The 13,265-nt window shown below is 31.4% G+C and overlaps 1 protein-coding gene across 1 annotated transcript in view; it reads right to left on the minus strand.

Moving 5' to 3' along the window:
- CDH10 (cadherin 10) overlaps positions 1 to 13,265 on the minus strand; it is a 287,440-nt gene that overhangs the window by 78,281 nt on the left and 195,894 nt on the right. The window lies entirely within an intron of this gene.

Genomic DNA, 13,265 nt, shown 5'->3' on the forward strand with positions numbered 1-13,265 from the left:
CCTAGCCAATTCATCTCAAAAATTATTGATTCTCAGAACTGCCAGATAATTTAGAAAAATGTCTAAATGGTAAAAAGAAGGATTCAATAGTTGTAGTAGCATCATTTAATGGAAAGTTTAAGAACTGATCATAAATTTTGTAAAATTAATTTCAAGAATACTATGGAATATTAAACAGACAAGAGAAAAAACTGTAGGTTTTAAAAACAGTTATAAATTGGGTAGCATAATTTGTATTTGATTATAGTTAGCTGGAAAGTGGGAACTGAATATTATTATGTGGGTATTTTTATAGAGATATTTTCAGGTTTATCTGTATTGAAATAAGCAAGGAATAAAAAATTCCCCAAAACAATAAGAGACATAAAAATAAGACATTTTCTATTAATTCCTAAAGATTAATAGGCATGAACTTTCAAGAGAGAAAATTAGTTTGGAGGCAAAATTCTGGCTGTAGATTTTATTAGGTGATCTTTACATCTCTTGCATTTTAAATAAAAGCTACTTAATTTCATGGACATATCTGCTCAATTGATATAGAATCTTTTAAAAAATTTAAAGTGAAGAAGTATAAGTTGTGTTCTTCTTGAAGGTTTGTGATTATAGTAAAGGTGGGATAGCTTCCAGCGGAACATCATAAAAGAATAAGATGGATAGCTAAAGAAATAATGGAAAATTTAGTGGAATTCAGATAAATAAATATTTCAAAAATTATCATGCATCTAACTCAATATAACATTCTACTCAATGGAAACAATGAAGGCATTCTGAATCCCTGACATGTAGATTATAAACAGTACAAAAATGATCTGAAAAAATATATTTCTGTGTCCCCAAAATGCTTGTCAAAGCACAGGGAAGTAAAATGATTTCCAAACTGTCATGCCACTACTAAGCATGAGATATAACACTCACATGCGTTTTTTTTAGATCAAAGCAACCAGTGCTTTGTTCATTGCATCATACTATCTCAAGCAGAATGGTTGGGAAACCATCTCTACCCCTACCCTACACTCAAAACAAATAACTACTGAAATCTTATGCTTCATTAATTATTTATCTGTACCATTCTTCCTTACTTCTTATGGAATATTATGTGCAACTTGGAACTTCACATTCTTCAAAAGACATTAACAAGCTATAAAACATCAAAAGAGCAATGAAAACTATGAGGAACCATGGGAAAAACCCATAAGACATTGCATGAAGGAAATGGGATGTTTAAAAGGGAGAAGAGAAGCCTTAGATGGAAAGTCTTCAAATATTTCATAGCTTTCAACCATTTCAGGAAAGTCATCCTAAGTGAATTAAGGATTAATTTATTCTGCTCCCAAACAATAAACAATAAACATCTTAAAGCACCTATGCATCAAGAACTCTGCTCAGTGCTGGGAATGCAAAGATTTAAAATAAAATAGTCCCTACTTTTAAGGAGATCACCATCTAATCTAGTGAATAACAAGCAAACAATTATGTACAAACTAGCTATGTGCAAGATAATCTATATGCAAGATGAACTGGAAATAATAAAGAGATAGAAGACACTGAAATTAAGATTTGGGAAAGACTTACTCTGGAAGGTATGATTTTAGCTGGACCTTGAACTCAGGGAATGTCAGAAGGCAAAAATGAGGAAAAAATATAGTCACTGAAAATGCCAAGAGTGTGGTGATGGGGAGTTTTGTTTATAGAATAACAAGAAGGCTAGTGTCACTGGAATAATAGAATACATATTGAAGTAAAAGAAAAGGTTTAAGACTATTGGAATGGTAGAGAAGATGGAAGTAATGAAGGATGTTAAATGTCAGATAGAGAATTTTATATTTGATCTTTGAAGATTTTAGGGCAGCCTCTGGAGTTTTTTGAGTAGGAGTTTGGCATGATTAGGCCTATTTCCACAGAGAATTTAAGCATCATACATGTTGGATAAATGAATAAAAAATCAGGTTGTATATATGTGTGTGTGTGATTTGAAGAAATGAGAAATCTTTTTTTACAACAAAAATAGGTTTATGTTTCATTCAGCTGTATTGTTAATGAATAAATGAATTGTAGAAGAGATCAAGAAATACATGTTTTTAATTACAGTTCTCAAAAAGGTATTTCTATTTTGTGCAGATAGTAGGTTGGTAAGAGTAAAGATTAATGCTGTTAATAAGATAGTATGAATAAAAATCTCAGAAAAGTTTTCCATACTATATATTGCATAAGAGTAAAATGTTAAAGAAATTTTACAAATGAAAAAATTTATTCTTCACACTATGCCTGGCTAAATACTAACATGAATATAATATCATCATCATCATCATCATCATCAACCTCCTCATTTATATTGTAATTACCAAGAGAAGCCAAATTATTTCATTTTTAATATAAGCATTGTACTTGGAAAGCTATAAAAAAAGAGAAAAGTAAATTGTATGTTTTATAAGAAAGAACTAGGTTTTGGTATTATCCAAGAGAATGAAAGAGAAAAGCAAAACAGCTGCTCTATGAAAGGGATCTTTGATTTAATCAATAATACATACTCTTCTCCAATAATACAAATCTTATTTTGTGCTTACCCAGTCTGAGGTATTCCTTAATCTACTCTCATAATTTCAGCATACAGGGTCTCATCAAAGTAAAGGTGATCTTCCTCACATTTTTCTTACAGATATTAAAAAAAAATTGGAATTTCCCACTATTATGACAATATGTCAAATGAAATATTTTTTAAGTTTTATTAATGTTTTGTTTTTAAATTACAAATATTAACAAATTATCTCTATTTCATGGGAGATCTCTTGCAACAAAATCAAGCAGAAAAAAAAAATAATGACCTAACCTGAAAGTATATTCAGCATTCCACACTTTAAGTAACACCCCTACCTAGCTCTCTATTTAAAAACAATAACCACAAGAACCCAGGCCAAAACAAAACAAAACACTATTTCCCTCCCATCTAGGGAAAAAAAATACATTCCTTGAAAGAAAAATGCATTGTTAAGCAAAACAAATTCCCTCAATGACTGTATGCAAAAAATATTTATGTCTCATTCTACACCAAAAACCGACCATCTTGGTCTAGGACAGCATGTTTTGTCATTGTTTCCTCAGGATTGTGAGTGAACATTTTACTGACAATAATTCTTACAACTCTCAAAGATTTAGGTTTTTAACATTGTTGTTATTTTGTAAGCTGTTTTCCCACTTCTATTCATTTCATTTTTCATTAATTTATAAAAATTCTCAAAATAATTTATTTTATAATATAGATGTTATATTTTAAAATAAAAGTCAATTGATGGGTATTAATTTTTGTTTCCATTTTTTAGCTGTTTTTGCCACCATATAGTAAGGATAAATGTTTTCATTTATATATAAGAACTTTTCATATTGGTTTTATAATTTTTTTCCCAGAATTATTAGATCATTTGAAGTTCCATCAATGGTATGTGTTTTTTCAGTTTCCACAGTTCTACTACAGTTCCACGGTTTCACAGTTACAGAATTCCACTGTTTCACAATATATATTGCATGATATGGCTATAGCATATAGAATATGATTGCAATGATTATTTTCCTTTTTATCATTTTTTGACTTTTCTACATAAAAAGTGGAAACTCAGACTAATTTTTTTTTACATTTGCATTTCTTTATGAATCAGTGGTGGGACAATATATATATATATATATATATATATATATATATATATACACATATGTATGTGTATAGATAGATAGCTATAGATAGTCTTTTCCTTTGAGAATTATCTGCTCAAGCAGTTACCAAAACTATTTGGTATTGGCTAAGGAATAGATTAGTTGATCAGTGGAATAGATTAGGTTCAAGGGATAAAACAGTCAACAAATATAGCAACCTAGTCTTTGACAAACCCAAAGATCCCAGCTTTTGGGATAAGAACTTACTGTTTGATAAAAATTGCTGGGAAAATTGGAAACTAATATGGCAGAAACTAGGCATTGATCCATACTTAACGCCGTACACCAAGATAAGGTCAAAATGGGTTCATGACCTAGGCATAAAGAATGAAATTATTAATAAATTAGAGGAACACAGGATAGTTTACCTCTCAGACCTGTGGAAGGGGGGTCTTTATGACCAAAGCAGAACTAGAGATCATTACTGATCACAAAATAGAAAATTTCGATTATACCAAACTGAAAAGTTTTTGTACAAACAAAACTAATGCAGACAAGATTAGAAGGGAAGCAATAAACTGGGAAAATATTTTTACAGTCAAAGGTTCTGATAAAGGCCTCATTTCCAAAATATATAGAGAATTAACTCTAATTTATAAAAAATCAAGCCATTCTCCAATTGAAAAATGGTCAAAGGATATGAACAGACAATTCTCAGATGAAGAAATTGAAACTATTTCTAGTCATAGAAAAGATGCTCCAAGTCATTATTAATCAGAGAAATGCAAATTAAGACAACTCTAAGATACCACTACACACCTGTCAGATTGGCTAAGATGACAGGAAAAAATATGATGATTGTTGGAGGGGATGCGGGAAAACTGGGACATTGATGCATTGTTGGTGGAGTTGTGAACGAATCCAACCATTTTGGAGAGTAGTTTGGAACTATGCTCAAAAAGTTATCAAACTGTGCATACCCTTTGATCCAGCAGTGTTACTACTGGGATTATATCCCAAAGAGATTATAAAGAAGGGAAAGGGACCTGTATGTGCACGAATGTTTGTGGCAGCCCTTTTTGTAGTGGCTAGAAACTGGAAACTGAATGGATGTCCATCAGTTGGAGAATGGCTGAATAAATTGTGGTATATGAAAATTATGGAATATTACTGTTCTGTAAGAAATGACCAACAGGATGATTTCAGAAAGGCCTGGAGAGACTTACACGAACTGATGCTGAGTGAAATGAGCAGGACCAGGAGATCATTATATACTTCAACAACAATACTAGATGATGACCAGTTCTGATGGATCAGGCCATCCTCAGCAACGAGATCAACCAAATCATTTCTAATGGAGCAGTAATGAACTGAACTAGCTATACCCAGAAAAAGAACTCTGGGAGATGACTAAAAACCATTACATTGAATTCCCAGTCCCTATATTTATGCACACCTGCATCTTTGATTTCCTTCACAAGCTAATTGTACAATAATTCAGAGTCTGATTCTTTTTGTACAGCAAAATAACGTTTTGGTCATGTATACTTATTGTGTATCTAAGTTATATTTTAATATATTTAACATCTACTGGTCATCCTGCCATTTAGGGGAGGGGGTGGGGGGGGTAAGAGGTGAAAAATTGGAACAAGAGGTTTGGCAATTGTTAATGCTGTAAAGTTACCCATGTATATATCCTGTAAATTAAAGGTTATTAAATAAAAAAAAAAAAAAGAGAATTATCTGCTCATACCTTTGGGCCATTAATCAATTGGGAAATGGCTCTTATTCTGATGAATCTGAATCAATTCCTCACATAAAGTGAAGATTTTACCTTAAATATGCATAAATTTCTTGTTTCTCTTTTGACTTTAGCTTTCATAAATGCATTTGTTTGTATGAGGAAAAAATTTTATGTAATAAAAATTAATCATTTTCTCTTATATGATTTTCTCTTTTATTTGTTCATGTTCTTTTTGATTACCCATAGACCTAGTAATTATTTTTCCATGTTTCTCTAATTTGTTTGTGATCTGACCTTTTGTATTTAGATTATATAATGATTTTGAACTTTTCTTTATATAAAGTATGAAGTGTTGGTCTAAATTTTGTGTCTTCCATATCACTGTCCAGGTTTTGTTGAGGTTTTTATATTTGTTCTTTATTATTTTTTGATATCATCTTTTATACTACTTCTCTTCAATTCCTTGATCCCTCATTTGTAATCTGATACAGTTGATACTGATACATTGTCTTATGTCTCTTTCTTTCTATATGTATTCCCTTTTTTTTTTAAGACTCTTCTGTTTCTTTCAATGGAAAATATGAAGGGACCCTGAAACTCTAAAACTCCTTGAAGGACAAATTCTCCTTGAATCCTGCCACTGTGGGGACCCCACTTGAGGACAAGAGCTTCATTCTGTAACTTAGATGGGACTAGCTGAGTTCTGAGTTGGAGATATCAATCCCATTGAATTGGAGAAACACTCTATTCAATTGAAGATTTTCTATTCAATTCCAACTCCACCCACCAGCCTCATCAGGAGGAGGAGCAGGCCTTGGCATATAGCCAGACTTTCTTATAAAAATGGCAATTTTAAACCCATTTCTTTGCAGAGGTCCTAACTTGCCATAACATGCTATGCCATGCTATGCCAAGGAAACCTCTGCCTGCTGGAATATTCTCTTCCCATGCTACCTTTCTTTATCTCCCTCACCTCTTTCCCTAATGAGACTTTATGCCTCTCTGTGGGGATTTCTCTAAACTTTACTTCCCAATGTCTATAATAAACTTCTTCTTATCAGTCTAGCTTTTTGGGGTTCATAAATTCCTTTACAGAGAATTTCTGTGCTGCAATGAGGGGGGGTTTCACAAAACTACCTACGCATGCGCCGAATCCCAAAGGGATGTAGGGGAGCCAAACCTTTCCATTTGGTTGAACCTGCCACTAGACCTCATTAATTTAACTTCCTGACCACCAGGAATCCTAATCTCATTTTGTTTCCCTGAATCTAATCTCATCATTTGGTTCCCTGACAAATTTAAATCTAGACCTCATCATATTTGGTTCCCGGAACCCAAAAATCTAAACCTCATCAAATACATGTTAAATATTAAGTTAATTTTTTTTCAACAAATATTTTTTAAACAACAAGAAATAACACACAGCATGATCTTGTACACACTAGAATATAACCATCAAGATGTAATGTAATGTACAATGTTATAAAGAAAATCCAGAGTATTGCTCTTACTTTTAGAAAGTATTTCCTTGTTGCATGTATATGATATTCTTACATAATTGATACACTCAGAAGAAAGTTGTCATACTTATCAATATTTATGTTCTCTTAGTTGTTATTGTTTGAGGTTGATCTGTTGATACTAACATCAGATTTAATCATCTTGTTTTTTCCTTTTTAGATATTTTGGAATTGTTCTCTCAATGTCCTCAAAATTGCGTCACCCTATAATGATGTTCCTCTTTTTGTATTTGATCTAATTGAGCTCCTGTCTATTAGAATAAGATAAATTGTATTTTTGTTCTTTTATTTATTTGGTGTTTTCTTTTGAAAGCATTCATGAGGAATATGTATACATGTTTTTTTGCAGGTACTTCTATTTTTTTTTTGGCTCTATCATTTCCTTTTCATAATTCCCATTTTTCACTGAAATCATTGAATTTCATAATGCATATTGCATGATCTGGTAATAGTATAAAATACATGATTGCAATGGTCTTATTCCATTAGTATTCTATAGAACAAAAGTCTGTAAAGAAATTCTTGCAGAAAGGAAGTAGTTATGACATTTTGTACTTTCCTAATACATGTGTTATTCTATTTTGTATTATATGCATATACACATTAATTTTGTATGATTTGAATCTTTACTAGAAAAGTATCATTTCATTTGCATTGGTATAGTCTCCATATAGCAAGTAAAAATTTCTGACACATAATTACAAAAAACAAAACCAAAGAACACAATAGTCTTCCAGAGAAGGAATTAGATTCATCCTAGCTGAGTCTTTGTCAGTTTGCATTACTAATATTTGGAAGAAAATAAAATATGGTATTTTCTCCTACTATGACAAAGTACTAGCCTCTTTATGTTTTTTCCAACAATGGGAGAAAAACCACAAAGGAGTGTCTAGAGAGGAGTAGCTATGCTACTTTGAATTTTATTAGACTATATTAGAAATCCCTGAATTATCTGAATGTAGCAGTTTTCATCAGCTGAGATGGGATGGTATCAAATGAAGGAACAACCTTCTCAAATTAAGCCAGTGTCTGGGCCAGTCTTGAGCCTGCAACTGCTATAATGAGTTGACCCTGAGGGGAAACAGAAATTTCTGAAGGTGCCTGGCAATCCCAATTAAACCCCAGAAGCTCCTTATCTTGGTTGAAACTGATAGGAGATAAAGGGGACTTATATTACTTGAAATGGAGGCATTGCAGTGCAAGAGTATTGGTACTGATTTCTGAGCAGTTATAGAAGGTAGCTAAGAAAGGAAATAATAATCTTTGTAAAAAGTCATAGCTTTACTCTACCTTGTTGGAAACCATGATTTTGAAGTTCTCCTCAAGCTTTACCCAATTGTTTTTCTTTATCTTTTTTTTTTTCACTTTCCATTTGACTTCTTTACATTTTCTCTTTATACTATATTTTGCCTTCCCTTCACCTCTTTCTTTTCTTATCTCTATAGTTATTTTAATTCCCTTTTGGACTTCCTAATTTTACCTCCTTTTCCTTTCTATCCCCCTAAAATTCAGGGAATTGTGGTGAAAAAAGTGAAAACTTTTTTTCTTTTTAGTTGCAGATACTGAATTGTTATTTCATTATTCAAAGTTTGGTAATACTTTCTTAACACATATTCTTTTTTGCTGTTTTGCTCCCTCCCCTCTTTTTAATTGTGAGAAGTTCCAGTACATATTGTATGCCAAGCAAGCTTCACATGGATAAAACAGTCATTTTTGATTTACAATGATTTGAATTGATATTGATATTCTGTTGTATGAAAGTGCTAATTTTATTTAATGCAGAGAATTTTTGCTACACTATCATGGTAGTGGCAGGTTTTAGTTTTTCAGCAACACCTGTTCTCTGCTGTGAAACATTTGTGCCACAAATCTTTAAGAAGAATTTTATGTTAATGCTGACCTTTTCTTTCCTTGAAGAAGGCCTATTAAAAATTCACAACCTGCTGTGTTCATTGTAAATTCACTATGCAGATAAAGGACATGGCAAGATACATGACAATTAAGGAAAATAGAACAACTGGCACTGCACTATACTTTTTTCAAATTTAGTTTTCTTAGTACTTGTTGGTCTTCAACATTTGGAGGTTTAACCTTAACCAATGTATATGACGATTAAAGAAATGCACTAAATGATTTTAAGACATATAAAATATCCATGTGTTTAGCAAAGACTTTATATTTTTGAAAGAAGTGGATTTCTATAGGATTCTTCTCAATAATTCATTTTTATCTGTACCTAAATCTCAGAATGTTATAACTGGGAGGAACCTTGAATCTAGACTAATCCTCTAATTATATAGCTAAAAAAGATGAGTCATAGAGAAAACCAAGTTCATAAATTAATTTAGAATTCATCATGACCTAATTTCAAATCCCACCTCTGGCACTTATTTGTTTGACCATTGATATTTAACAATTTTCCTGGTCCTCTGTTTCTTTATGTGTAAAATTTATTGTGAGGATCAATTAAGATAATGACTTTAAGATTAATATAGTGACAATGCTGAGACCTGAATATTTGTGTTCTTACTTGTAGCTCATTGTGCTTTTCACTAATTATTTCTAAATGACTTTTTAAAGAAGTAGGTTAAGTTTGGGCATCAAAGTACAAAAGAAAGATCTACCAAGGGACATATAATAAACTCAAGTTTCTCTTGTTTTCTTACTTCTTTGAAAGAAATACCTAGTATTTTACAAAGCATATAGAAATATGTCTATTTGTCATTTTAAAATAGAGCATGGACCTAGAGTCAGGAAGAACTCAGTTCAAATCCTGCCTTAGACACTGAATGTATGATTGTGCAAGTTATTTAACCGTTTTAAAATCATTTCCTTCTTTTATAAAATGAGAAAATAAAAGCACCTCTCTCCTAATGTTATTTTAAGGATGAAATGAGAATATCTGTGAAATATCCTGCAAACTTTAAAGCACTGTAGAAATGAAAGGTATTTTTATTGTTGTTGTTATGGCAACAATCTTGAAAACAAATATCTCTGTGATATATATTATGATCATTTATATCATTATATTCCTTTGTGGTATACGGGCATTTGATTCTATTTCAAGATCACAACATATGGAAAAATCCTAAATAAGCTTGAAATTTATAATGAGCATCCTTTGAATAGTACTATTAATCAAAGAGACAAGAAAGGGTAGAAAACAGTCATTCAGAATTTCTGAGTTGAATCTTTTGAAAAAAAATATACGAAAAGTTTAGTGCATGCATTACCTTATGCACGATGATGACTTTATGTGGGATTTTCCTATGTGGCAGCTGGGCTATGTCTACACTTGTCAAGAAATAATCTACAGTGTGTGGCATAAGCAATGCTATTCCCATCACATCAACATTAACATTCTTCTTTAATTGCTTTAGTGAGTATCAAGAACAGAAATGTAAAATATTAAGTCTAGTAATATGAAATTTGCATAAAAAAGGAGATAAGTGGAAATGATTCTGACCCTTTAAGCACTTTAAAACCAACTTTCAAGCTGAATACACACACACACTATTACTTTATTGCTATTGTGTAGTTTTAGGAGGAAGTGGAGTAGAAGCATGGGGGGTAATAAAAGAGGGAGGTAAAAATTGAATGAGAAACAAAATATTTGTAGTTTTTAAAATCATGGTATAGGACTGAGAAAGTATATATGACACCTAAAAATATTTTTTTCACTGTTTTAGATTTGTTTATTTGTTTTTTTAATTGATAATGTAGTTTAGACCATTGTTGCAAATTAGATCACATAAAGCATTTTAAAATTTTAGGGTAAACTATCTATGAAAAACATCATTTAGAAATGTAATTAAAAGAAGGAACCATCTGCCCTCAATATTTGTGGCAAATTTGGATGAAGGCTTTTCTAGTACAAGGATCCTTTTTTTACCCAGAAGGCAAAATTTAATGGGCCAAATGAGAAATGTATTTTTTAAAGGCCAGTTATTTAACCTACTCCTGATCATATGGAGCTTGTATTTTAGATTTCTTTCTATTAATGAACTTTAGGGCTATTTTTCTAAAAATAAATTCCCAGTCTTGTCTAAGAGACACCAGAAGTAATAGATTATGCTGACAATTTAGTCTAATAAGTCTAAAGATATAATGGTCTAAGGATGTTACAGGTAATTTGAGAATGTATTATGATGATCTACGTTTTTTACTGGATTCAAAATAGTGCCCTTCTTTATATATATATATATATATATATATATATATATATATATATGTAAATTTTCAAAATATATGCAAAGATAGTTTTCAACATTCACCACCCCACCCCACCCCACCCCCTTTTTTGTGTACCTGCTCCTAAAAGAACCTGTTATCTCTTTGTTAGCACAATACCACCTTGATACTGTTGTGTAAATAAAATACCAGTAGTGAAATCAGAATATAAAACTCAGCTAGGTTTTTAGGAGATATTTTTAACAGGAAGTTTTGTGTTCCTGGTGCCTGTGGAATTGTGATCCCTTGAACTCCCCCAAAAAGTTATTAAATAGAATAGCTTTCAAAGTGGAAAGAATAAGCTGGAGAGTATTCCACTGCCAAGTGGTACATAGAACCATCAGTTATTGCTGTTTTATTTTATCTCATCTTGAAAAATATTTTGGTATGAAAGATACAAATTCAGCTGTAAACATATAAAGGCACATGCACATACCATTTGATTTGCTAATAAAAAAAATGTACTCCATAGATGCTTTCAACATGCAAAGGAAAATAAAATTCTTTATTTTGGGGGGCAGTATTTCTAGACCTTTGAAGTGGTTTATATAGCCCACATTAGGCAAATTTTCTGAAGTACTAGTAATCCCTCCTGGCTACTAAACAAGTTTATTTTGAAAATCATTTAAGCTTAATTCAGTCCTTTAAGTTACTACTCTCTTCAACACTACTTCAGTGCAACAAATGGTCTCTCAAAGTCTTTATAATTGAGATCATGTTTATCCCTAAACAATAAGCTTACTACACAAAGTCACAGAGTGACTTTCTCATTATATAGATGATCCGTATGTATACACATATTTGTATTTGTATACATTTATATGCATATGTAATTCTCATGAATAATTGTATTCTTCACCCATAATCTAGATATATAGATAACCATAATCTACATAGAAGATATTTTTATACATACATACATGAGTACATGATAGATTTATAAGACTTCTTTTCCATACCCACTATATATAAATAAATTATGACAGAGAGAAAGATTAGTAGACAGATATAGGACAAAGAATAGATGATCAAATAAGAAGAAAAAAATTTAAACAAAGTCAGAGAAAGTAACAAAGACAAGAGAGAGACCAGAAGGAGATTTCTTCTACATAAAGAAACCAACGAAAGTAGAAAATTGATAAAGATAACAATGAAGATGAGAACACAGAATATTATAGGCCAAATATAGCAACAACCTCTCTACAAGTCAACACTTCTTTTGTGGCACCACATTACAATATTATAGCATACATAAAAAGGGCAAAGGATTAGGATAATGCAGAGAACTGAATGAGGCTCTGAATAGTGTACTGTGGTCAAATCAAGACTAGCATTAAGGGAAAGAGATTTCTACTGTTTTATAAAGAAAAGGTCTCTCAAAGAATAAATGAGGACGAGAAGGGGAAGATTACAAAGAAGGAAAGGAAATGGGGATCTTTTTTTTAGCAGTGTGGGGGGGTATCCACTAACAAATGTTGGAACAAGGAAAAAGAGATGTACAGTGAGTGGTGATGAGGAGCTTATATTGGTTGAGATCTGGTTTATATAGTTCTTCAAAAGGCTACTAATGCACATTTAAATAAATGGAATACTTTTAAGCATTACTGATCAAAAGACCAAAGCTGAATAGAAAATATCATTTTTAAATTAAAAAAAACACAAGAGAAACATAAAAAGATAAACATGAAAGAAAAATCATAAGGGAGGGAATAAAGAAAAATGCTTACCTTTCAATATGGAAAGATGATACATGTAACTTTTAAGAACTTTATTTTATTAGATAAATAAAAGGATTAAACAGAGAAAGATTTGACATAGAAAGAGGGTACATAAGTAAGTTGGTTATGTTTGTATGATATTAAAAATGTATAGGGGAAAAGGAAGAATGGCATGGGAGAAGAAATAAGGGAAAGGAAAAATAAATTTTGTAAAATAGCACTTTTGGAGAAGAAATAGTTTGGGGGAGGTGGACAATGTGTGTATCTCACTCATATATATTTTTTTTCAAAGAGGATACACACATACATATAGCTAAGTATATATATATATATATATATATATATATATATATGTAGGTATGGATATATGTATGTGTACTCATGTACAAATACATGCACACTCAATTG

The sequence above is a fragment of the Sarcophilus harrisii genome, chromosome 1 (assembly GCF_902635505.1).
Source record: "Sarcophilus harrisii chromosome 1, mSarHar1.11, whole genome shotgun sequence".
Lineage (NCBI taxonomy): Eukaryota > Metazoa > Chordata > Mammalia > Dasyuromorphia > Dasyuridae > Sarcophilus > Sarcophilus harrisii.